General features: G+C 43.5%; 2 long non-coding RNA genes and 11 other non-coding genes across 13 annotated transcripts; 12 read left to right on the forward strand and 1 right to left on the reverse strand.

Annotated features, from left to right (window-relative positions):
- The first annotated feature begins 1,420 nt into the window (after window positions 1-1,420).
- On the forward strand, window positions 1,421-1,492 carry trnap-agg (transfer RNA proline (anticodon AGG)). Its single transcript has one exon. It is a non-coding gene; the product is annotated as a tRNA-Pro (tRNA).
- An 88-nt stretch (window positions 1,493-1,580) lies between these two features.
- On the forward strand, window positions 1,581-1,654 carry trnai-aau (transfer RNA isoleucine (anticodon AAU)). The gene has a single exon. It is a non-coding gene; the product is annotated as a tRNA-Ile (tRNA).
- Window positions 1,655-1,896: 242 nt separating this feature from the next.
- trnaq-uug (transfer RNA glutamine (anticodon UUG)) lies at window positions 1,897-1,968 on the forward strand. The gene has a single exon. It is a non-coding gene; the product is annotated as a tRNA-Gln (tRNA).
- Window positions 1,969-5,036: 3,068 nt separating this feature from the next.
- Window positions 5,037-5,571, forward strand: LOC143741449 (uncharacterized). Its single transcript, XR_013205041.1, has 2 exons — window positions 5,037-5,082; window positions 5,205-5,571. It is a non-coding gene; the product is annotated as an uncharacterized LOC143741449 (long non-coding RNA).
- On the reverse strand, window positions 5,113-5,908 carry LOC143741448 (uncharacterized). The gene is made up of 2 exons (XR_013205040.1): window positions 5,810-5,908; window positions 5,113-5,416 (listed from the first exon to the last, which is right to left on the reverse strand). It is a non-coding gene; the product is annotated as an uncharacterized LOC143741448 (long non-coding RNA).
- Window positions 5,909-7,334: 1,426 nt separating this feature from the next.
- Window positions 7,335-7,406, forward strand: trnap-agg (transfer RNA proline (anticodon AGG)). The gene has a single exon. It is a non-coding gene; the product is annotated as a tRNA-Pro (tRNA).
- A 255-nt stretch (window positions 7,407-7,661) lies between these two features.
- trnaf-gaa (transfer RNA phenylalanine (anticodon GAA)) lies at window positions 7,662-7,734 on the forward strand. The gene has a single exon. It is a non-coding gene; the product is annotated as a tRNA-Phe (tRNA).
- Window positions 7,735-8,583: 849 nt separating this feature from the next.
- Window positions 8,584-8,655, forward strand: trnaq-cug (transfer RNA glutamine (anticodon CUG)). Its single transcript has one exon. It is a non-coding gene; the product is annotated as a tRNA-Gln (tRNA).
- Window positions 8,656-16,896: 8,241 nt separating this feature from the next.
- On the forward strand, window positions 16,897-16,969 carry trnaf-gaa (transfer RNA phenylalanine (anticodon GAA)). Its single transcript has one exon. It is a non-coding gene; the product is annotated as a tRNA-Phe (tRNA).
- Window positions 16,970-17,059: 90 nt separating this feature from the next.
- Window positions 17,060-17,131, forward strand: trnaq-uug (transfer RNA glutamine (anticodon UUG)). The gene has a single exon. It is a non-coding gene; the product is annotated as a tRNA-Gln (tRNA).
- Window positions 17,132-17,372: 241 nt separating this feature from the next.
- trnaq-cug (transfer RNA glutamine (anticodon CUG)) lies at window positions 17,373-17,444 on the forward strand. Its single transcript has one exon. It is a non-coding gene; the product is annotated as a tRNA-Gln (tRNA).
- A 5,685-nt stretch (window positions 17,445-23,129) lies between these two features.
- On the forward strand, window positions 23,130-23,202 carry trnaf-gaa (transfer RNA phenylalanine (anticodon GAA)). The gene has a single exon. It is a non-coding gene; the product is annotated as a tRNA-Phe (tRNA).
- A 403-nt stretch (window positions 23,203-23,605) lies between these two features.
- Window positions 23,606-23,677, forward strand: trnaq-cug (transfer RNA glutamine (anticodon CUG)). The gene has a single exon. It is a non-coding gene; the product is annotated as a tRNA-Gln (tRNA).
- The last annotated feature ends 1,402 nt before the right edge of the window (window positions 23,678-25,079 follow it).

Raw genomic sequence — 25,079 nt, forward strand, 5'->3', positions numbered from 1 at the left:
AAGCTTTAAAATCATTACAGTATATATTATGCAGTATATATGTCTAACGAAAATACGTGTTCAACAGCTGCAGGACCACGTGTACATCCTGCGTCTGAGTCCGCAGCCCGGAGACAGCTCTTTACATGTGGTGAGTATCACTTAACGCATACAAGTGTGTTGGTGACATGTGCTTAGTGTTTTATGTTATTTTACAGACTCTGCTGCTACGGATTTTTTTGAGGAGGAAGATGACCTGGAGATGGCAACTGTAGCCTCGCAAGCTGAGGAACAACTTCCTCAAGGTATGTAAATCTTAAACAATATTTTACAAACAATTACAAATAAAACAAAACAGTATTTTTTAAATGACATATTATTTTATTTCACAACACAGAGGAATGGCACTTCTCAGGTGTCAATCTACATTCACTCTTTGAGTGAACATCCTCAAAGGAAAAAAGATAATTTAAAGGTGTATGTAAAAAGGTTTTATTTCATTTTTTATCGTAATCACTGACTAAAGCTCATTCTTGTCATCTCACACTCCCCTTGGAATAAGTGGCTGTTGTAGTGTTTGGTCTGCTTCGCTTCACACTTGGCTGATCCCATCTTTTTTTCTTCTTGTATTTCTTCTAATGGTGCTTGGATGAAAAACAGGATGATTTTCACTGCTTCCTGCCATCTTTTCATCATCATGTCATCTCTCTACTAATCATACATGCTTTGCAGTAAACCTTGTAATCGCAGTAGCTGTCCAGCAGAGCTGAGAAAGTCATGCAGTGAAAGTCTAAAACAATAAGATAATTTTGTTGTGTTTTTTTACGCTCCAGCCACTGCAGGCTCGAGAGGCCCTGCTCCTGCCCCAGCTCGTGCTACTGCCCCTGCTCCTGCCCCTTATCCTGCTCCTCCAGCATTGTGGACCCCTGGCCAGGTGTCCCAGTCGCCTGCAGAGCTTCCTGTCCACTGGAAAGAGCAACTCCCATCTTTCCAGCAAGGCCTTCAACCCCTGTCCCTCTGCACCAGGACCATCCTCACTACAGCCACCCACAGGACTGCAGCGCCCTGCCCAGCCTCCTCTGCAGTCTCCTCCTCTGCGCCCTGCCTAGCCTCCTCTGCAGTCTCCTCCTCTGCGCCCTGCTCAGCCTCCTCTGCAGTCTCCTCCACAGCCTTCTGTCCAGCCAAGTGTTGCCTCTGCTCCTGCAACATCAACTGGGTCCAGTGTTGCAGACCAGGCTCCTGTAAGTAAGCTTCTCATTATTCGTGTGCAGGTGCTGCAGCGTGATTTCCAATGACCACAAAAAAAGAGGCCGCATTTCCTCTGTGCTGGAAACTTTGCACTGGCTACCTTTTAATTGTAGATTTAATCAAAAAATTGAGCTTTAAGCCATGCAAGCTGAAATGTTTGCGGCCCGGCAGCAGCAGGGGCGATGTATGTTTCGGCTCGTTGGTCTAGGGGTATGATTCTTGCTTAGGGTGCGAGGGGTCCCGGGTTCAAATCCCGGACGAGCCCATTATTAGGCTTTTCTTTTAATCTCTTCGGCCTGATTAGGGCAACCAGGATATTTCTGAGAAATTAGGGATAAAATGTGCCAGAGAGAGGCCGGTTAGCTCAGTTGGTTAGAGCGTGGTGCTAATAACGCCAAGGTCACGGGTTCGATCCCCGTACGGGCCACTCATTTTCTCTCTGGGACCTTCGCTCTGCTCTTCTCGAAAATGATGGGCGGTCTCCCAGACATCCCTGCTGGCTAAACCATACAAGTACCTGGCCGAAATAGCTCAGTTGGGAGACCGTTTGACTGAAGATCTGAAGGTCCCTGGTTCAATCCTGGGTTTCGGCAGAGGAACCACGTCTACCTGATTCCACCTAGCCTCATCGCTATCTGCCTCTCAGACAGCCAGCTAACAGAGTGTGTTGGTTCCATGGTGTAATGGTTAGCACTCTGGGCTTTGAATCCAGCGATCCGAGTTCAAATCTCGGTGGAATCTTTTTAGGTTCTTTGCGGAAGGGAGGGAAAAAACAGAGGTGATGCGCAACGGCTGACATGGCAGTGAAATTGACACTCTCAAACCGAGTCGGAATTGGGGAAACATGGGCTTAAAAAGCAAAGGCTTCATTTGCTCCTTGCTATCTTGCTTCTGGACTCAATTGCTGCGTTCCAAACCGCATACTTCCCTACTATATAGTATGGGAAAAAGAGTAGGCGAGCAAAAAAAGTAAGTTCGAATCCTCACTATTCATAAAAGAGTAGGCGAGAATTACCTGGTTGACGTACTAATTATCGCGAGATTTGGACGATAGTGCGTTCCAATATGCCTACTTTCCTACTATATAGTAGGCGAAAACAGTACGTGAAAGAAGCAGTACGTTCGAAACATCAGTATTCCTAAAAGAGTAGGCGAGAAGTTCCCGGATGATCTCCTGCTTTCGCCCAGACATTTGAGTGCTTTTCAGCTTGTACTCATCTATCCCAGTAGGCCACGCGAGAGCATACGTCATTATCAAACATCACGGAGATCAGCGACGCCGGGGGTTTTCAAATGTGAGTAAACACGGTTCCTTATGTGTTAAACTACAATAGAGTAGACGTTTTAACTGTTGAAGGTGTAAAGTAGTTAGACAGTATAGTATAGTTGTGATTTTGCTGTAAAAACATGTTTTGTATAGCTAGCTAATAGGGGAGCTCTAAGCACATGTAACGTCTCTAAAGTGGATTTACATAACCATATACATCTTAAACACGCTTATTTAAAATGTCTATTTACATCTGAAAGGAAAATATTGTAAGTATTGACATATTGCAGATGAGCACATCACAACATGAAAAAGACATCTGAGTGATGTATGTGTGGCATTATCATAGGATAGGATAACGTTAATTCACTGTTGTCAACACTGTTGACATTAGACTAATGTGCTGTAAATAAGTTAAATAAACAAATCTATAAAGTAACTAAACATGTTTTTATTCAGACTGGTGTGAGCACTGAGGATGAGGAGCCCAGAGCTGAATCCTGGAAACGGTGCCATGGATGAGACTGTCATAAGATCTCTCCATCTGCCCTTATCGCCTCAGATTGTGATGCGCAGAGCAGCAACAAGCTCCGGCACGAAGGCACGGTCACCTCTGGTGAATTCATCAGAATAAAGCCGCAGAATGGGAACCGCTGTGTTGAGATGGCAGTAGGATGTGGGCTTCAGCGCCCAAATACATGCTTGTAGTTTGAATAAAGATTTGTTTCATGTGCATGCATTTGTTTATTGTGTGATGGTTACTTTTATTTGTTCTTTTACTCATTTACTCATGTTTCTTATTGTTGTCAGTATATAAAATATAATTATTTAATGTATGCATTAATTCATTGCTTGACTGACAATTGAGATGTTCACGTGTATTCATCCATAACTCATATGACAAAACAAATTACATGTTGCTTGTTTTATTAAATTATATCATTTTTAGTATATAAAAAAAGTAATATACTTAAGTATTGGTCAGCATTTAATATTATTTTGTTTAAGTTTTGGGGTGGGCTAACAATGCAATTCATTCTGAGGTAATATTAATTTTTTATGAGCGATACTTGCATTTTTCGAGCATAAAGTCAACAGTTTCTCCAAAGGAGATCTTCGAGCAGCGGCCCGTCTCCTTGTGCACTGCAGACAGTAAACGCAGAGGAAAACTGTTCTAGGTTGTGCTGTCGAGTTACTGATGTTATGAAGTGTTAGTGCACCTGTCGCTCATATAATTTAAACTTATAAACTTATTACATAAAGATCATGGAAAGATACTAGTTGTATCTAACAATGAACAATCATAATGACAAAACAGAAAACATAAAGATCATTGGTTTGTGTACATCATAATATGATATTTATACACAGGAAAAAAGAACAATAACAAGGCTAAATATCTTTAAATATAAATAGTTCTTCATAATACATTAAAAAATAGTTTTGTTGTTATTGTCTGAGGGATGAAACGAGAGGTAAATTCATCAAGAAAAGAGGAAAACTTGAAGGAGAAACTTTTTGGGTATAAAATAAAGAAATTAACAACATATTCAAGAGATGTTTACAGATAGATGAATTAAACGTGTCGTTCATCTTTTAAGTTGTTGCGCTTGTGATAACGTGTCGTAGGTCACATGATAGCATCAACATGGCGGATGATGTCCGGATCGCATTCATAGGCTGCGTCCGAAACCGCATACTTCCCTACTATGTAGTAGGGAAAAAGCAGTAGGCGAGCGAATAAGTATGTCCGAATCCTTAGTATCCATAAAAGAGTAGGCGAGAATTACCAGAGTGACATACTAATTATCGCGAGATTCGGGCTCACGTATACTTATAGTGCGTCCGAATATTCCTACTTTCCTACTATATAGTAGGCGAAAACAGTATTTGAAAGGAGTAGTATGTCCGAAACCTCAGTACTCATAAAAGAGTAGGCGAGAAGTTCCCGGATGGCTTACTGCTTCAGCCCAGATTCTGAAGCAACCATCGACGGATACTTTTCTATCCCAGGAGGCCACGGGAGAGGATACGTCATTATCCAACATTACGATCAGCGACGCGGGTGTTTTCAAATGTGAGTAAACACGGTTCCTTGTGTTAAAACGTGTTGAAATACAGAAGACTAGAGTAAACTGTCGAATTGTTGAAGGTTTAAAGACGTTAGACAGTATAGTATAGTTGTGATTTTGCTGTAAAAACACGTTATTGTGTATTGCTATCAGGAGAGCTCCAGTAAGCACACATCTCCAAAGTAGATGTACATAAACCATATACCTCTTAAAGATGCTTATTTTAAATGTCTATTTACATCTGACAGGAAAATCTTCTATAAGTATTGCAGATGAGCACATCACAACATGAAATAGACATCTGATGTATGTGTGCTATTTTAGAATTTACTGTTGTGGCAACACTGTTTACATTAGATAAATGTGCTGTAAGTAAGGTAAATACACAAATCTATAAAGTAACTAAACATGTTATCTATTTTATTTGTCCATTAGTACTGTTGATAAATTTAGGAACATTTGGGGGAGAGGAGAGTGGCTCATGAAGCTGAATGCTGCATCAAAGGCTTTGAATGAGTATACTACAGAAATGAATAACAAAATCTATTTAAATCTTAAGTTGTAGTTTATTTTAATTATTGTAATTTCAAACACAGTTATTACAGCACTTTTCTCATTCGGATCTGAAATGTCTGCAGACTGGTGTGAGCACTGAGGATGGAGAGCCCGGAGCTGAATCCTGGAAATGGTGCCATGGATGAGACCCTCCATCACTCCACCGGCCCTTATCGCCTCAGAACAACCTCCGGCACGGAGGCACGGTCACCTGGTGGTCAGCTGATTCATCAGAATAAAGCCACAGAATGAGAACCGCTGTGTGGAGATGGCAGTAGGATGTGGGGTTCAGCGCCTGTAAATACATGCTTGTAGTTTGAATAAAGCTTTGTTTGTGTTGTTGACTTGTATATGCATTTGTTTATTCTGATGGTTACTTTTATTCATTATTTTACTTATCCATGTTTCTTATTGTTGTTGTCAGTAAATAAAATACAATTATTTAATATATTTATGCTTTAATTCATTGCTTGACTATAACTGTATTTACTGCATTTATCTAGTGTGTATTCATGCATATGTCATATGACAAAACAAATTACATTTTGCTTGTTTTTACTAAAATATACAATTTTCAGTAAAAACAAGTTTTGGTCAGCATTTATCATTATTATTGTGTAAGTTTTGGGGTGGGCTAGCGATGCAATTCATTCTGGGGTAATCTTGTTTTTTAAGGAGTGATACTTACATTTTTCTAGTATAAAAATCAACAGTCTTCTCCAAAGGTGAGATCTTCGAGCAGTCGTGTGCTGTGAGCAATGTGCAGACATTACAAACGCTGAGGAAAACTGTTCTATGTATGGCTGTCGAGTTACTGATGTTATGAGGTGTTAGTGCACCTGTCGCTCATATCATTTTTTATTGCAGAACTTATAGTTACATACAAGATCAGGATGAACAATCATAATGACAGAAAACATAAAAATGGGTTTGCATCCATCATAATATGATATTATATACACAGGAAAAAAAGAACAATGACAAGTTTAAATATCTTTGAATAATAGCGGTACAAACAAACTGATGTTGTTGTTGTTATTTATAATCCAGAGGGATGAAACATTCAACAAGAAAAAGAGGAAAACATAAAGGACAGCCCTTAGGGGCCCAAAAGGGCTTTTTGCTTGTGGGTGAACATTTTGGATTTAAAATAAAGAAATTAAAAACATATTCAAGAGATGACGATTTAGGTTTTTTGTAATGAAAAATTATATATTTAAGGTGTTATATATAAGTATTAATATATATATATATATATATATATATATATATATATATATATATATATATATATATGTATATATATATATATATATATATATATATATATATAGCATATTTAAACTGTTTGGTCACATTAGAAGCGTTACAAATAAGAACTTAAATCGACCCTAAATGTATTGGTTATACTACAATCACAAAATAAGCAGGTTTAATCAATATCAAGATATTACAGAGATTAATTAAACGTGTCGTTCATATCTTTTAAGTTGTTGCACTTGTGATAACGCGTCGTAGGTCACATGATAACGTCAACATGGCAGATGTCCGGTTCGCATTCATACTAAACGAGATTTGGCTATAAAGTACCTACTCTTTTAGCGCTCGTTAAGTAAGTACTTATTGAAATTAAGTACCTACTCATTGAGTATGCGGTTTCGGACGCAGCCATACTCAACGAGATTTGGCTATAAAGTACCTACTCTTTTAGCGCTCGTTAAGTAAGTACTCATTGAAATTAAGTACCTACTCATTGAGTATGCGGTTTGGAACGCAGCCAATGACTTAAATCTCTGCTGCTCATGGGAAAAGTTGACACACGCCAAGGTTCCATGGTGTCATGGTTAGCACTCTGCGCTCTGAATCCAGCGATCCGAGTTCAAATCTCGGTGGGACCTGCTTTTGCCAGGAATACGTGCAGTACCTCGTTCGAAAAAACTTTTTCGGCAGCACTGAGCCGCAAGAGCTCATCTAGGTAGTGCCCCATTTGAGCTAATTCTGCTCGATGATGGAGAGGAGGTGTCCATCGCTCTAAAAATAAAAAAGACGAGACGCGATCCCTAGCACGTGTGCAGGTGCTGCAGCGTGATTTCCAATGACCACAAAAAAAGAGGCCGCATTTCCTCTGTGCTGGTAACTTTGCACTGGCTACCTTTTAATTGTAGATTTAATTAAAGTATTGCACTTTAAGCCATGCAAGCTGAAATGTTTTCGGCCCGTTGGTCTAGGGGTATGATTCTCGCTTAGGGTGGGAGAGGTCCCGGGTTCAAATCCCGGACGAGCCCATTATCAGCCTTTGCTTTTAATCTCTTCAGCCTGATTAGGGCAACCAGGATATTTCTGAGAAATTGGGGATAAAATGAGCCAGAGAGAGGCCGGTTAGCTCAGTTGGTTAGAGCGTGGTGCTAATAGCGCCAAGGTCAAGGGTTCAATCCCCGTGCGGGCAACTCATTTTCTCTCTGGGACCTTCACTCTGCTCTTCTCGAAAATGACTGGCGGTCTCCCAGACATGCCTGCTGGCTAAACCGCACAAGTACCTGGCCGAAATAGCTCAGTTGGGAGAGCGTTAGACTGAAGATCTAAAGGTCCCTGGTTCAATCTCGGGTTTCGGCAGAGGAACCACGTCTGCCTCTCTCAGTCGAGGTGGTCCATTGACCAATCGCCAGCTCCTATCTACCTGATTCCACCTAGCCTCATCGCTATCTGCCTCTCAGACAGCCAGCTAGCAGGGTGTGTTCGTTCCATGGTGTAATGGTTAGCACTCTGGGCTTTGAATCCAGCGATCCAAGTTCAAATCTCGGTGGGACCTGCATTTGCAGGAATGTGTGCAGTACCTCGTTCGAAAAACCATTTTCGGCAGCACTGAGCCGCAAGAGCTCATCTAGTTAGTGCCCCTTGAAGGGGGGCGTAAAAAGGATGGACAGCACTGGACAATGCAGGTATCGATCCCGCTACCCCTCGCATGCTAAGCGAGCGCTCTACTATTTGAGCTAATTCCCCTCGATGATGGAGAGAAGGTGTCCATCGCTCTCAAAGACAAAGACGAGGCGCGATCCCTAGCACGTGTGCAGGTGCTGCAGCGCGATTTCCAATGACCACAAAAAAACAGGCCGCATTTCCTCTGTGCTGGCAACTTTGCACTGGCTACCTTTTAATTGTAGATTTAATCAAAAAATTGCGCTTTGAATCCAGCGATCCGAGTTCAAATCTCGGTGGAACCTTTTTAGGTTCTTTGCGGAAGGGAGGGAAAAAACAGAGGTGATGCCCAACTGCTGACGTGGCGGTGAAATTGGCACTTTCAAACCGAGTCGGAATTGGGGAAACATGGGCTTAAAAAGCAAAGGCTTCATTTCCTCCTTGCTATCGTGCTTCTGGACTCAATGACTTAAATCCTTGCTATCGTGCTTCTGGACTCAATGACTTAAATCTCTGCTGCTCATGGGAAAAGTTGACACACGCCAAGGTTCCATGGTGTAATGGTTAGCACTCTGGGCTCTGAATCCAGCGATCCGAGTTCAAATCTCGGTGGGACCTGCTTTTGCCAGGAATGTGTGCAGTACCTCGTTCGAAAAAACTTTTTCGGCAGCACTGAGCCGCAAGAGCTCATCTAGGTAGTGCCCCTTGAAGGGGGGCGTAAAAAGGATGGACAGCACTGGAGAATGCAGGCATCGATCCCACTACCTCTCGCTTGCGCCTACTGCTTCCTACCTATTGAGCCAAAGTAAGCCCAAAGTAAGCCCACGTGAGCCAATCGTGTTACTCTGCTGTGGCTTACTTTTGACCAATCGCGTTCTCTCCTGTGGCTTACTTTTGACCAATCGTGTTTCTCTCCTGTGGCTTACTTTTGACCAATCGCCTTTCTCTCCTGTGGCTTACTTTTGACCAATCGCGTTTCTCTCCTGTGGCTTACTTTTGACCAATCGGCGACCGCCATTATTAGGCAAGGCAAGGCAAGTTTATTTATATAGCACATTTCATACACAATGGTAATTCAAAGTGCTTTACATAGAAGAAATTAAAATAATCAAAATAAATCAGAATAATTAAAACAGTTTGGAATAAAAGATAATATACAGAAATAATCAAATGAAATCAGAATAATTATAACATAAAATAAAATACAGTGCAAACAGTCGGACGAACAGTGGCACAGTGCTCATTCAGTAAATGCACAGTTAAACAGATGTGTTTTGAGTCTGGATTTGAATGTGACTACTGTAGGAGCACATCTGATCTCTTCTGGAAGCTGGTTCCAGCTGCGGCTGGCATAGTAGCTAAAAGCAGACTCGCCATGCTTAGAGTGAACCCTTGGTATTTCTAGCTGATGTGATCCTAATGATCTGAGTGATCTGTTGGGTTTATATTCACTGAGCATATCTGCAATGTATTGAGGTCCTAGGCCATTGAATGATTTATATACCAGTAATAATACTTTAAAATCAATCCTAAATGTAACTGGCAGCCAGTGTAAAGACCTGAGGACTGGTGTGATGTGTTCATATTTTCTGGTTCTGCTCAGAATCCTAGCAGCAGCGTTCTGTATGAGCTGCAACTGTCTTATGGTCTTTTTGGGAAGGCCAGTGAGAAGTCCATTACAATAATTCACCCTACTGGTGACGAAAGCATGCACAAGTTTTTCTAAGTCTTGACTGGAAACAAAGCATCTAATTCTTGCAATATTTTTCAGGTGATAATATGCTGATTTATTTATTGCTTTGACATGACTACTGAAACTAAGGTCTGACTCTAGAGACACACCCAGATTCCTGACTTGATTTTTAGTTGTTTGACCCCTAGACTGAAGGTATGCGTTCACCTTGAGAACTTCATCTTTGTTTCCAAACGCAATGACTTCAGTTTTGTCTTTGTTTAACTGAAGAAAGTTTTGGCACATCCAATTGTTTACTTCATCAATGCATTGGCAAAGGGAGTCAATGGGGCTGTAATCGTTAGGCGATAGGGATAAGTAGAGCTGTGTGTCGTCTGCATAGCTATGGTAAGCCATTTGGTTCTTTCTCATTATTTGGTTCATTGGGAGCATGTACAGGTTGAATAGGAGTGGCGCAAGAATTGAGCCTTGAGGGACTCCGCATGTCATGGATGTCCAGCCAGTTTTCCAGCCTGTCAAGAAGTATTTTGTGATCGACGGTGTCAAATGCAGCACTGAGGTCAAGTAGTACCAGCACTGATAATTTGCCTGTATCAGTATTTAAGCGAATATCATTTATTATCTTTATGAGCGCGTCCTCTGTACTGTGGTGCGGTCGGAAACCAGATTGAAAATGGTCAAAGTATCCATTCGAGCTTAAGAATTTGTTCAGCTGATTGAAGACAACTTTTTCAATGATCTTGCCTATGAAAGGAAGATTTGATATCTGTCTATAGTTGTTTAATATGGTCTTATCCAGATTGCTCTTTTTCAGGAGGGGCTTGACGACAGCAGTTTTCAGGGAGGTCGGAAAACTCCCAGAGAGAAGTGAGGCATTTACCACTTCCAGGAGATCTGCTTCTAAGCTGTGTAACACATTTTTGAAAAAAGATGTGGGAAGTGCGTCAAGGGCGCAGGTTGATGTTTTTAGTTGCTTCCAAAATTTTCCCATCAATTTCTTCGAAATCAGACATAGTGGCTACTTTCTCGTGCTGTTGTCTGATCTGCCTGACCCCAGCGCAACTCAAGGATGAGCTGATCACCTTTCTGATATTATTGATTTTCTCAGAGAAGAAAGAAGTAAACTCACTGCACTTTCTCACTGAGAGCATTTCACTGGGAATCTGGCTTGGGGGGGTTGTCAGTCTCTCTACAGTAGCAAAAAGAGTGCGCGTGTTGTTTATATTGCTGTTTATAATATTCGAGAAAAAAGTCTGTCTAGCTTTGCTTAGTTCCTTATTGAAAGCATGGAGGCTGTCTTTGTAGATGTTATAATGGACTACAAGTTTTGTCTTCCGCCACATGCGCTCTGCTTTTCTGCATTGTCTTTTCATATTTTGCACTGCTGTTGAGTTTCTCCAAGGTGCTTTTTGTCTGCCACTCTTCTTCCTGACTTTCACAGGAGCAATATCATCAATTACACTCTTAACTTTTGAGTTAAAAGAATCCCGGAGAAAATCAACAGAGTCAGCAGATATGCTTGGTGTTAAAGATATAGCCTTCATAAATAGTACACTAGTGTTCTCATTTAAGCATCTCTTCTTGACAGACACAGATCTAGCTTCAATGGCAGGAGAGATCAATATATCAAAGAAAATACAAAAATGATCAGACAGTGCTACATCCTTAATAACAATTGATGAAATGTTTAGACCCTTACTGATAAGTAAATCTAGAGTGTGTCCACGATTATGTGTGGGTCCATGTACATGCTGAGTCAGATCAAAAGTTTTTAAAACAGTTTTGATTTCTTTTGCAATATTGTTTTCTGCATTATCTATGTGAATGTTAAAATCTCCAGCAATGGCAAAGCAGTCAAACTCTGAGGAAATTGTTGATAACAGTTCTGTTAAGTTCTCAGCAAAAGCTGGAGAGTATTTTGGAGGCCTGTAAACAATGATAAGTAAAATGCGTGGAGCACCTTTTAACACAATACCGAGATACTCGAAAGACGGGTAATTCCCAAATGATATTTGCTTACATTGAGAGACATCTTTATAAAGAGCAGCTAAACCTCCGCCTCTTCTGACAGCTCTGCAGACACTCATAAAAGTAAAGTTAGGAGGGGCTGTTTCATTGAGGACTGTTGCACTGCAACTTTCTTCTAGCCAAGTTTCATTTAGCAACATAAAATCCAGGTTGTATGTGGTTATTAAGTCGTTGACTAAAAGTGATTTATTTTTAAGTGAAAGGATGTTTAAAAGTGCTAACTTAACAGTCTTACTTTTTGTCCCCACAGCAAACTTGGTATGTCGTGTAATAGGCACCAGATTAGATGGGTTTGCTGTACGGCTTTTGAAGGCCTTAGACTTTCTATCATGTAATCGAACAGCAATAGAAAAAGATACAGGCACACTGGGTTCCCGCTGGTTCTGTAAACATTTGAGAAAGTTATTGTTATCATAGCGGGGACCCGACACATATCACTGAGAGCTGGTATCAGTTGTTTTTGGTTCACCTCGAGCCGCTGGGGGAGGGTGTGGGCCCTGGCGCTGTGGCAGAGGCCGAAGAGCTCACAGGAGGAGGGAGAGGGCGAGCTGGGCCCGCAGGCTTTGGTGGTTGTGGGGCCTGGCGTTTTTTGGTTGGTATCTGGGGGCTCGCAGCAAAAGAGTGGGATAGTCTAGTTCCAGCATGCACCAGTTGTTCCATTTTCTCTGAGAAGCACAGAAGTGGAGATTCTGGAGAGAGTGATAATGTTTCCGGTGAGAGGGATTTTTGCTCTGGTGTTATTGGAGGCTGTAATATGCTGTCCTGGTTTCCCTGGCTGTTTTCCAGAAAGTCGTCTATGGGTGCTGTATCTTGGAGCAGTGCTGGTATGTCACAGTCTGTCTGTGGTGAGCTCTGTGGGCAGGGCTCAGCTGAGATTGTGTCCGTGAGCAGAGGTTGTTGTGGCTGAGTGGTGTTATCACTGTCCTTGTGTGATGTGTCAACCGCATGTCCATTCAGGTGCTAAAGTGAAATCCTGTGGTCATTCATACTGTATCCAGGTGTGTGTGTGCCATTCAGGTTGAGTGGATTGGCACACATTGCAGAAGGATGACGGAGGGAGAAGTAGATATTGTCCTTTAGCACTCTTGAACCAAGTTTGGTTGGGTGGTGGCCATCCTGTTGAAACAGTTGCCTCTGACTCCAGAAAAGATTGAAGTTGTCAATAAAGTTCACTCCTTTTATATTGCAGGTTTTTTGCAGCCATGTATTAAGCCCAAGCAACCGTGAAAACCTGTTTGTTCCTCTTGCTGGGAGTGGTCCACTGATGAATGTTTGAACTTTCAGTCTTTTAAGTGTTTCAAAAAGTTAATTGAAATCCTTTTTAAGAAGTTCCGACTGCTCTTTATGAATATCATTCTTCCCCACATGAATGATGAGTCGATTTGCAGTCTTATGTTTCATCAGAATGTTCTGAAGTTCCCTGTTTACATCAGAAGTTGTTGCTTGTGGAAGGCAGCACGTTGTTGTATCCCTGCTATTAATGTTTCTGATTACGGAGTCGCCCACTATCAGAGTCCTGGGCTCGGCTGCACTGTGAGCTGAGTGCCGCTGTCTGCTCGACCTTGAGCCCCAGTTAGCATCAGTGTTAGCTACTGGCTGATTCTGTCTGTGTGCGATCACATTCATCAAATTTGGGGATTCCTCATTCATTAATACTTCAAATCTGTTCTCAAGATGTATAGGCGGTGGTAGGAGACCAGTGTTTGCAGTCCTTGTCAGTGCCGTATCTGGGGTAGAGGATGCTACTGCAGTAATATGTGATGCTCGTGACAATCTGATGTCTCGAGTGCCTTTGGGTCTCGATTAGTAAAACGATCGGCTTGTTTCTCTACACTCAGTATGGCCTGTCGAGAAGCACTAGATTCAGTGGGAGGCTGGTCGAATAAAATAATTCTGCTTTTTTTTGTAGTAATCCAAGCGTTTGAGCACTGTGCTGATTTGCTGAAGTTAAAATTAGGTGATAAAAGGAGATAAATTATAGAAATATAAAAGCGATAGAGCAAAGCGTGGAGCAGTAAGCGAGAGCGTCCGAACAGTAGCTGAGCAGGAAGTAGTCGTCATCAGTAGTAATTATCGTCATCTTTGCAACAGGTAAGTCTATTCTTCACGACTGTATAATCGATCATTATTTATTCATAAACAGTGTTTGTTTTTACACAATTAAACATGCCAATAAAGCTAGCTGGCGTGTAATAGCACACGTTTTCTTCTGTACATGTGAACCTGCAACTTTACCATGATACATGATACATGGCATGATACCAGCAAGATTGTACCAAGAAGTGTTATTGATTTTCTTATTAATAAGTTCATCACACTATTTACAATTTGTACACAAGGCAATTCAAAGTGATTCACAGTTGTATAAAAACAATAATGCTTATGCTCATAATAATAATAATCATTAATTATTATAATATTATAATAATTAATTACATAAAAAATAAATGCTGTAGTAAAATACTTTCAGTTGGAATATGACAGCTATGTAACGTTCTGTTTATGCCTGTGTCCTTTCAGATTATGTATGCATACCCGGTTTTACGAAGAACCTCTGAGGGTCGACTCCTTATGGGGCCAACTGAGGAGGCCAATAGGAGGAAGATCGTGTTGGCAGGGAGGGCCAGGTGTAAGGAGGAGGTCCTGGCTGAGGCCACTGCCTTTGTGAGGCAGAATGGAGGGAATCCTGGAGACCAGTTCCTGGTTCTGGCTCACTGCAAGATCCAGTTTGGGAAACACCAGGGTCAGAGGTTCCTGTGGCTGCTGGAGAACTCACTGGGGTATGCCTGCTATCTGGTCAGCAGCATTTTGGGGGAGGAGGAGAGGGACAACCCGCTGTCTGACAACAAACACCTGTTCCTCAGATACACCTCGCAGATCAGGGAGGTAGGCGAGGCTGTGGAGGTGTGTCATATAAAACAGGCCATGCTGCAGGAGGCCCAGAGGACAGGAGACTCTGGATGTCTGATGGTGGAGTTTGGGGATTTTAAGGGTAGGTCAATGAAGGAGGTGTATGAGGACCCAAGCAAGGAGGCCCAGGCTATTATCATCACCTACCTGAAGAAGGCAAAGGCCGGGCCTAACACCAATATGGCCCTTTTCAAAGCATACGTGCTGAAGAGGCAGGCTCCAGCCCATGTGCCCACCACCACTGTGCCCACTGCATCTGTCCTCACTGCTGCTGTGCCCACTGCCACTGTGTCTGTTCCTCCTCCACCTACTGCCACTAAGAACAGGCCACTGCTGGCGACCAATGTGAAGGCCCTGTTGGCGTGGGGGAAGCATTTATCTGCTTCACAGCTGGCACAAAAGATTTTGTCTCCAGCCAAACCCTGTAAGTGATTTGCAAGCTTTAAAATAATTACAGTATATATTATGCAGTATATATGTCTAACGAAAATACGTGTTCAACAGCTGCAGGACCACGTGTACCACCTGCGTCTGAGTCCGCAGTCCGGAGACAGCTCTTTACATGTGGTGAGTATCACTTAACGCATACAAGTGTGTTGGTGACATGTGCTTAGTGTTTTATGTTATTTTACAGACTCTGCTGCTACGGATTTTTTTGAGGAGGAAGATGACCTGGAGATGGCAACTGTAGCCTCGCAAGCTGAGGAACAACTTCCTCAAGGTATGTAAATCTTAAACAATATTTTACAAACAATTACAAATAAAACAAAACAGTATTTTTTAAATGACATATTATTTTATTTCACAACACAGAGGAATGGCACTTCTCAGGTGTCAATCTACATTCACTCTTTGAGTGAACATCCTCAAAGGAAAAAAGATAATTTAAAGGTGTATGTAAAAGGTTTTATTTCATTTTTTATCGTAATCACTGACTAAAGCTCATTCTTGTCATCTCACACTTCCCCCACTCCCCTTGGAATAAGTGGCTGTTGTAGTGTTTGGTCTGCTTCGCTTCACACTTGGCTGATCCCATCTTTTTTTCTTCTTGTATTTCTTCTAATGGTGCTTGGATGAAAAACAGGATGATTTTCACTGCTTCCTTCCATCTTTTCATCATCATGTCATCTCTCTACTAATCGTACATGCTTTGCAGTAAACCTTGTAATCGCAGTAGCTGTCCAGCAGAGCTGAGAAAGTCATGCAGTGAAAGTCTAAAACAATAAGATAATTTCGTTGTGTTTTTTTACGCTCCAGCCACTGCAGGCTCGAGAGGCCCTGCTCCTGCCCCGGCTCGTGCTACTGCCCCTGCTCCTGCCCCTTATCCTGCTCCTCCAGCATTGTGGACCCCTGGCCAGGTGTCCCAGTCTCCTGCAGAGCTTCCTGTCCACTGGAAAGAGCAACTCCAATCTTTCCAGCAAGGCCTTCAACCCCTGTCCCTCTGCACCAGGACCATCCTCACTACAGCCACCCACAGGACTGCAGCGCCCTGCCCAGCCTCCTCTGCAGTCTCCTCCTCTGCGGCCTGCCCAGCCTCCTCTGCAGTCTCCTCCTCTGCGCCCTGCCCAGCCCCTCTGCAGTCTCCTCCTCTGCGCCCTGCTCAGCCTCCTCTGCAGTCTCCTCCACAGCCTTCTGTCCAGCCAAGTGCTGCCTCTGCTCCTGCAACATGAACTGGGTCCAGTGTTGCAGACCAGGCTCCTGTAAGTAAGCTTCTCATTATTCGTGTGCAGGTCCTGCAGCGTGATTTCCAATGACCACAAAAAAAGATGCTGCATTTCCTCTGTGCTGGAAACTTTGCACTGGCTACCTTTTAATAGTAGATTTAATCAAAAAATTGCGCTTTAAGCCATGGAAGCTGAAATGTTTGCGGCCCGGCAGCAGCAGGGAGGATGTATGTTTCGGCTCGTTGGTCTAGGGGTATGATTCTCGCTTAGGGTGCGAGAGGTCCCGGGCTCAAATCCCAGACGAGCCCATTATTAGGCTTTGCTTTTAATCTCTTCAGCCTGATTAGGGCAACCAGGATATTTGTGAGAAATTGGGGATAAAATGTGCCAGAGAGAGGCCGGTTAGCTCAGTTGCTTAGAGCGTGGTGCTAATAACGCCAAGGTGGCGGGTTTTCATCCCCGTACGGGCCACTCATTTTCTCTCTGGGACCTTCGCTCTGCTCTTCTCGAAAATGACGGGCGGTCTCCCAGACATCCCTTCTGGCTAAACCATACAAGTATCTGGCCGAAATAGCTCAGTTGGGAGAGCGTTAGACTGAAGATCTAAAGGTCCCTGGTTCAATACCGGGTTTCGGCAGAGGAACCATGTCCGCCTCTTTTAGTCTACCTGATTCCACCTAGCCTCATCGCTATCTGAGTCTCAGACAGCCAGCTAGCAGAGTGTGTTGGTTCCATGGTGTAATGATTAGCACTCTGGGCTTTGAATCCAGAAGTCTGAGTTCAAATCTCGGTGGAACCTTTTTAGGTTCTTTGCGGAAGGGAGGGAAGAAACAGAGGTGATGCGCAACTGCTGACGTGGCGGTGAAATTGGCACTCTCAAACCGAGTCGGAATTGGGGAAACATGGGCTTAAAAAGCAAAGGCTTCATTTGCTCCTTGCTATCGTGCTTCTGGACTCAATGACTTAAATCCTTGCTATCGTGCTTCTGGACTCAATGACTTAAATCTCTGCTGCTCATGGGAAAAGTTGACACACGCCAAGGTTCCATCGTGTAATGGTTAGCACTCTGGGCTCTGAATCCAGCGATCCGAGTTCAAATCTCGGTGGGACCTGCTTTTGCCAGGAATGTGTGCAGTACCTCGTTCGAAAAAACTTTTTCGGCAGCACTGAGCCGCAAGAGCTCATCTAGGTAGTGCCCCTTGAAGTGGGGCGTAAAAAGGATGGACAGCACTGGAGAATGCAGGCATCGATCCCACTACCTCTCGCTTGCGCCTACTGCTTCCTACCGATTGAGCCAAAGTAAGCCCAAAGTAAGCCCACGTGAGCCAATTGTGTTTCTCTGCTGTGGCTTACTTTTGACCAATCTTGTTCTCTCCTGTGGCTTACTTTTGACCAATCGTGTTTCTCTCCTGTGGCTTACTTTTGACCAATCGCCTTTCTCTCCTGTGGCTTACTTTTGACCAATCGCGTTTCTCTCCTGGCTCTGCTCCTGTGGCTTACTTTTGACCAATCGGCGACCGCTGTTATTATCGTCATCTTTGCAATCTTTGCAACAGGTAAGTCTATTCTTCACGACTCTATAATCGATCATTATTTATTCATAAACAGTGTTTGTTTTTAGACAATTAAACATGGCAATAAAGCCAGCTAGCGTGTAAAAGCACACGTTTTCTTCTGTACATGTGAACCTGCAAGTTTACCATGATATACAGTAAAAAAAATTGTCACTACTGTCAAGATAATTAGCCGACCACTAATTAAGCTATATCCTCCTTAAACCATTTTTTTGTTGTAGTTAATTTAGTATTTTTTGTGTCATTCATTACATTATTTTGAGCACAAGAAGATTTTTACTAAAACCTTTAAAAAAAAAAGTTTAATTCATATATGTTATACTATACTATGTTATACACCAGTATACATATTTATGTTATCTTTTTAAATACTATGTTATACATATTTAAAAAGACATGAATAGGCAAAAACAAGTGTTTTTTTGTTTCAACAAATGATTCTCAACTATGTTATAAAAGATATACCAAAACGATTTGATATACCATTTTAAGTTTTAGATCTGTTTGATGATCATATTATTATGAATTGTCATAAACGCCTTTATGTTATATTTGGTGTTTCTTAGTAATCTCTGCCACAAAAGCTAAACAAAACAAAACGATTTAAGCATGGCATGATACCAGCAAGATTGTACCAAGAAGTTTAATTTATTTTCTTATTAATTAGTTCATCACACTATTTACAATTTGTACACAAGGCAATTCAAAGTGATTCACAGTTGTATAAAAAACAATAATGCTTATGCTCATAATAATAATAATCATTAATTATTATAATATTATAATAATTACTTACATAAAAAAAATGCTGTAGTAAAATACTTTCAGTTGGAATATGACAGCTATGTAACGTTCTGTTTATGCCTGTGTCCTTTCAGATTATGTATGCATACCCGGTTTTACGAAGAACCTCTGAGGGTCGACTCCTTATGGGGCCAACTGAGGAGGCCAATAGGAGGAAGATCGTGTTGGCAGGGAGGGCCAGGTGTAAAGAGGAGGTCTTGGCTGAGGCCACTGCCTTTGTGAGGCAGAATGGAGGGAATCCTGGAGACCAGTTCCTGGTTCTGTCTCACTGCAAGATCCAGTTTGGGAAACACCAGGGTCAGAGGTTCCTCAGGCTGCTGAAGAACTCACTGTGGTATGCCTGATATCTGGTCAGCAGCATTTTGGGGGAGGAGGAGAGGGACAACCCGCTGTCGGACAACAAACACCTGTTCCTCAGATACACCTCGCAGATCAGGGAGGTAGGCGAGGCTGTAGAGGTGTATCAGAAAAAAACAGGCCATGCTGCAGGATGCCCACAGGACAGGAGACTCTTGGTGTCTGATGGTGGAGTTTGGGGATTTTAAGGGTAGGTCAATAAAGGAGGTGTATGAGGACCCAAGCAAGGAGGCCCAGGCTCTCATCACCTACCTGAAGAAGGCAAAGGCCGGGCCTAACACCAATATGGCCCTTTTCAAAGCATACGTGCTGAAGAGGCAGGCTCCAGCCCACGTGCCCACCGCCACTTTGCCCACTGCATCTGTCCTCACTGCTGCTGTGCCCACTGCCACTGTGTCTGTTCCTCCTCCACCTACTGCCACTAAGAACAGCCCACTGCTGGCGACCAATGTGAAGGCCCTGTTGGCGCGGGGGAAGCATTTATTTGCTTCACAGCTGGCACAAAAGATTTTGTCTCCAGCCAAACCCTGTAAGTGGGTAAGTTTTTTCTTTTTTCTCCAGCCACTGCAGGCTCGAGAGGCCCTCCTCCTGCCCCGGCTCGTGCTACTGCCCCTGCTCCTGCCCCTTATCCTGCTCCTCCAGCATTGTGGACCCCTGGCCAGATGTCCCAGTCACCTGCAGAGCTTCCTGTCCACTGGAAAGAGCAACTCCCATCTTTCCAGCAAGGCCTTCAACCCCTGTCCCTCTGCACCAGGACCATCCTCACTACAGCCACCCACAGGACTGCAGCCCCCTGCCCAGCCTCCTCTGCAGTCTCCTCCTCTGCGCCCTGCCCAGCCTCCTCTGCAGTCTCCTCCTCTGCGCCCTGCCCAGCCTCCTCTGCAGTCTCCTCCTCTGCGCCCTGCCCAGCCTCCTCTGCAGTCTCCTCCTCTGCGCCCTGTTCAGCCTCCTCTGCAGTCTCCTCCACAGCCTTCTGTCCAGCCAAGTGCTGCCTCTGCTCCTGCAACATCAACTGGGTCCAGTGTTGCAGACCAGGCTCCTGTAAGTAAGCTTCTCATTATTCGTGTGCAGGTGCTGCAGCGTGATTTCCAATGACCACAAAAAAAGAGGCCGCATTTCCTCTGTGCTGGAAACTTTGCACTGGCTACCTTTTAATTGTAGATTTAATCAAAAAATTGCGCTTTAAGCCATGCAAGCTGAAATGTTTGCGGCTCGGCAGCAGCAGGGAGGATGTATGTTTCGGCTCATTGGTATAGGGGTATGATTCTCGCTTAGGGTGCGAGAGGTCCCTGGTTCAAATCCCGGATGAGCCCATTATTAGGCTTTGCTTTTAATCTCTTCAGCCTGATTAGGGCAACCAGGATATTTATATCCCGGGTTTCGGCAGAGGAACCACGTCCGCCTCTTTTAGTCTACCTGATTCCACCTAGCCTCATCGCTATCTGCCTCTCAGACAGCCAGCTATCAGGAAGTGTTGGTTCCATGGTGTAATGGTTAGCACTTTGGGCTTTGAATCCAGCGATCCAAGTTCCAATCTCGGTAGAACCTTTTTAGGTTCTTTGCGGAAGGGTGGGAAAAAGCAGAGGTGATGCGCAACTGCTGACGTGGCAGTGAAATTGGCAATCTCAAACAGAGTCGGAATTGGGGAAACATGGGCTTAAAAAGCAAAGGCTTCATTTGCTCCTTGCTATCGTGCTTTTGGACTCAATGACTTAAATCTCTGCTGCTCATGGGAAAAGTTGACACACGCCAAGGTTCCATGGTGTAATGGTTTGCACTCTTGGCTCTGAATCCAGCGATCCGAGTTCAAATCTCGGTGGGACTTGCTTTTGCCAGGAATGTGTGCAGTACCTCGTTCGAAAAAACATTTTCGGCAGCATTGAGCCGGAAGAGCTCATCTAGGTAGTGCCTCTTGAAAGGGGGCGTAAAAAGGAAGGACAGCACTGGAGAATGCAGGCATCGATCCCGCTACCTCTCGCATGCTAAGCGAGCGTTCTACCATTTGAGCTAATTCCCCTCGATGATGGAGAGGAGGTGTCCATCGCTCTCAAAGACAAAGACGAGGTGCGATCACTGGCTACCTTTTAATTGTAGATCCGAGTTCAAATCTCGGTGGGACCTGCATTTGCCAGGAATGTGTGCAGTACCTCGTTCGAAAAAACATTTTCGGCAGCACTGAGCCGTAAGAGCTCATCTAGGTAGTGCCCCTTGAAGGGGGGCGTAAAAAGGATGGACAGCACTGGAGAATGCAGGCATCGATCCCACTACCTCTCGCTTGCGCCTACTGCTTCCTACCGATTGAGCCAAAGTAAGCCCAAAGTAAGCCCACGTGAGCCAATCGTGTTTCTCTGCTGTGGCTTACTTTTGACCAATCGCGTTCTCTCCTGTGGCTTACTTTTGACCAATCGTTTTTCTCTCCTGTGGCTTACTTTTGACCAATCGCCTTTCTCTCCTGTGGCTTACTTTTGACCAATCGCATTTTCTCTCCTGGCTCTGCTCCTGTGGCTTCCTTTTGACCAATCGGCGACCGCTATTATTATCGTCATCTTTGCAATCTTTGCAACAGGTAAGTCTATTCTTCACGACTGTATAATCGATCATTATTCATTCATAAACAGTGTTTTTTTTTGGACAATTAAACATGCCAATAAAGCTAGCTAGCGTGTAATAGCACACTTTTTATTCTGTACATGTGAACCTGCAACTTTACCATGATATACAGTAAAAAACATGCCACTACTGTCAAGATAATTAGCCGACCGCTAATTAAGCTATATCCTCCTTAAACCATTTTTTTGTTGTTGTTAATTTAGTATTTTTTTGTGTCATTCATTACATTATTATATACATTACTCCAGCCCACGTGCCCACCACCACTGTGCCCACTGCATCTGTCCTCACTGATGCTGTGCCCACTGCCACTGTGTCTTTTCCTCCTCCACCTACTGCCACTAAGAACAGGCCACTGCTGTCGACCAATGTGTAGGCCCTGTTGGCGCGGGGGAAGCATTTATTTGCTTCACAGCTGGCACAAAAGATTTTGTCTCCAGCCAAACCCTGTAAGTGGGTAAGTTTTTTCTTTTTTCTCCAGCCACTGCAGGCTCGAGAGGCCCTGCTCCTGCCCCGGCTCGTGCTACTGCCCCTGCTCCTGCCCCTTATCCTGCTCCTCCAGCATTGTGGACCCCTGGCCAGGTGTCCCAGTCGCCTGCAGAGCTTCCTGTCCACTGGAAAGAGCAACTCCAATCTTTCCAGCAAGGCCTTCAACCCCTGTCCCTCTGCACCAGGACCATCCTCACTACAGCCACCCACAGGACTGCAGCGCCCTGCCCAGCCTCCTCTGCAGTCTCCTCCTCTGCGGCCTGCCCAGCCTCCTCTGCAGTCTCCTCCTCTGCGCCCTGCCCAGCCCCTCTGCAGTCTCCTCCTCTGCGCCCTGCTCAGCCTCCTCTGCAGTCTCCTCCACAGCCTTCTGTCCAGCCAAGTGCTGCCTCTGCTCCTGCAACATGAACTGGGTCCAGTGTTGCAGACCAGGCTCCTGTAAGTAAGCTTCTCATTATTCGTGTGCAGGTCCTGCAGCGTGATTTCCAATGACCACAAAAAAAGAGGCCGCATTTCCTCTGTGCTGGAAACTTTGCACTGGCTACCTTTTAATAGTAGATTTAATCAAAAAATTGCGCTTTAAGCCATGGAAGCTGAAATGTTTGCGGCCCGGCAGCAGCAGGGAGGATGTATGTTTCGGCTCGTTGGTCTAGGGGTATGATTCTCGCTTAGGGTGCGAGAGGTCCCGGGCTCAAATCCCAGACGAGCCCATTATTAGGCTTTGCTTTTAATCTCTTCAGCCTGATTAGGGCAACCAGGATATTTGTGAGAAATTGGGGATAAAATGTGTCAGAGAGAGGCCGGTTAGCTCAGTTGCTTAGAGCGTGGTGCTAATAACGCCAAGGTGGCGGGTTTTCATCCCCGTACGGGCCACTCATTTTCTCTCTGGGACCTTCGCTCTGCTCTTCTCGAAAATGACGGGCGGTCTCCCAGACATCCCTGCTGGCTAAACCATACAAGTATCTGGCCGAAATAGCTTAGTTGGGAGAGCGTTAGACTGAAGATCTAAAGGTCCCTGGTTCAATACCGGGTTTCGGCAGAGGAACCACGTCCGCCTCTTTTAGTCTACCTGATTCCACCTAGCCTCATCGCTATCTGCCTCTCAGACAGCCAGCTAGCAGAGTGTGTTGGTTCCATGGTGTAATGATTAGCACTCTGGGCTTTGAATCCAGAAATCTGAGTTCAAATCTCGGTGGAACCTTTTTAGGTTCTTTGCGGAAGGGAGGGAAAAAACAGAGGTGATGCGCAACTGCTGACGTGGCGGTGAAATTGGCACTCTCAAACCGAGTCGGAATTGGGGAAACATGGGCTTAAAAAGCAAAGGCTTCATTTGCTCCTTGCTATCGTGCTTCTGGACTCAATGACTTAAATCCTTGCTATCGTGCTTCTGGACTCAATGACTTAAATCTCTGCTGCTCATGGGAAAAGTTGACACACGCCAAGGTTCTATCGTGTAATGGTTAGCACTCTGGGCTCTGAATCCAGTGATCCGAGTTCAAATCTCGGTGGGACCTGCTTTTGCCAGGAATGTGTGCAGTACCTCGTTCGAAAAAACTTTTTCGGCAGCACTGAGCCGCAAGAGCTCATCTAGGTAGTGCCCCTTGAAGTGGGGCGTAAAAAGGATGGACAGCACTGGAGAATGCAGGCATTGATCCCACTACCTCTCGCTTGCGCCTACTGCTTCCTACCGATTGAGCCAAAGTAAGCCCAAAGTAAGCCCACGTGAGCCAATTGTGTTTCTCTGCTGTAGCTTACTTTTGACCAATCTTGTTCTCTCCTGTGGCTTACTTTTGACCAATCGTGTTTCTCTCCTGTGGCTTACTTTTGACCAATCGCCTTTCTCTCCTGTGGCTTACTTTTGACCAATCGCGTTTCTCTCCTGGCTCTGCTCCTGTGGCTTACTTTTGACCAATCGGCGACCGCTGTTATTATCGTCATCTTTGCAATCTTTGCAACAGGTAAGTCTATTCTTCACGACTCTATAATCGATCATTATTTATTCATAAACAGTGTTTGTTTTTAGACAATTAAACATGGCAATAAAGCCAGCTAGCGTGTAATAGCACACGTTTTCTTCTGTACATGTGAACCTGCAACTTTACCATGATATACAGTAAAAAAAATTGTCACTACTGTCAAGATAATTAGCCGACCGCTAATTAAGCTATATCCTCCTTAAACCATTTTTTTGTTGTTGTTAATTTAGTATTTTTTGTGTCATTCATTACATTATTTTGAGCACAAGAAGATTTTTACTAAAACCTTTAAAAAAAAAGTTTAATTCATATATGTTATACTATACTATGTTATACACCAGTATACATATTTATGTTATCTTTTTAAATACTATGTTATACATATTTAAAAAGACATGAATAGGCAAAAACAAGTGTTTTTTTGTTTCAACAAATGATTCTCAACTATGTTATAAAAGATATACCAAAACGATTTGATATACCATTTTAAGTTTTAGATCTGTTTGATGATCATATTATTATGAATTGTCATAAACGCCTTTATGTTATATTTGGTGTTTCTTAGTAATCTCTGCCACAAAAGCTAAACAAAACAAAACGATTTAAGCATGGCATGATACCAGCAAGATTGTACCAAGAAGTGTTATTTATTTTCTTATTAATTAGTTCATCACACTATTTACAATTTGTACACAAGGCAATTCAAAGTGATTCACAGTTGTATAAAAAACAATAATGCTTATGCTCATAATAATAATAATCATTAATTATTATAATATTATAATAATTAATTACATAAAAAAATGCTGTAGTAAAATACTTTCAGTTGGAATATGACAGCTATGTAACGTTCTGTTTATGCCTGTGTCCTTTCAGATTATGTATGCATACCCGGTTTTACGAAGAACCTCTGAGGGTCGACTCCTTATGGGGCCAACTG

Source organism: Siphateles boraxobius, unplaced genomic scaffold (genome assembly GCF_051911475.1).
Source record: "Siphateles boraxobius isolate OS27281-9 unplaced genomic scaffold, OSU_SipBor_1 19, whole genome shotgun sequence".
In the NCBI taxonomy this organism is placed as follows: Eukaryota; Metazoa; Chordata; class Actinopteri; order Cypriniformes; family Leuciscidae; genus Siphateles; species Siphateles boraxobius.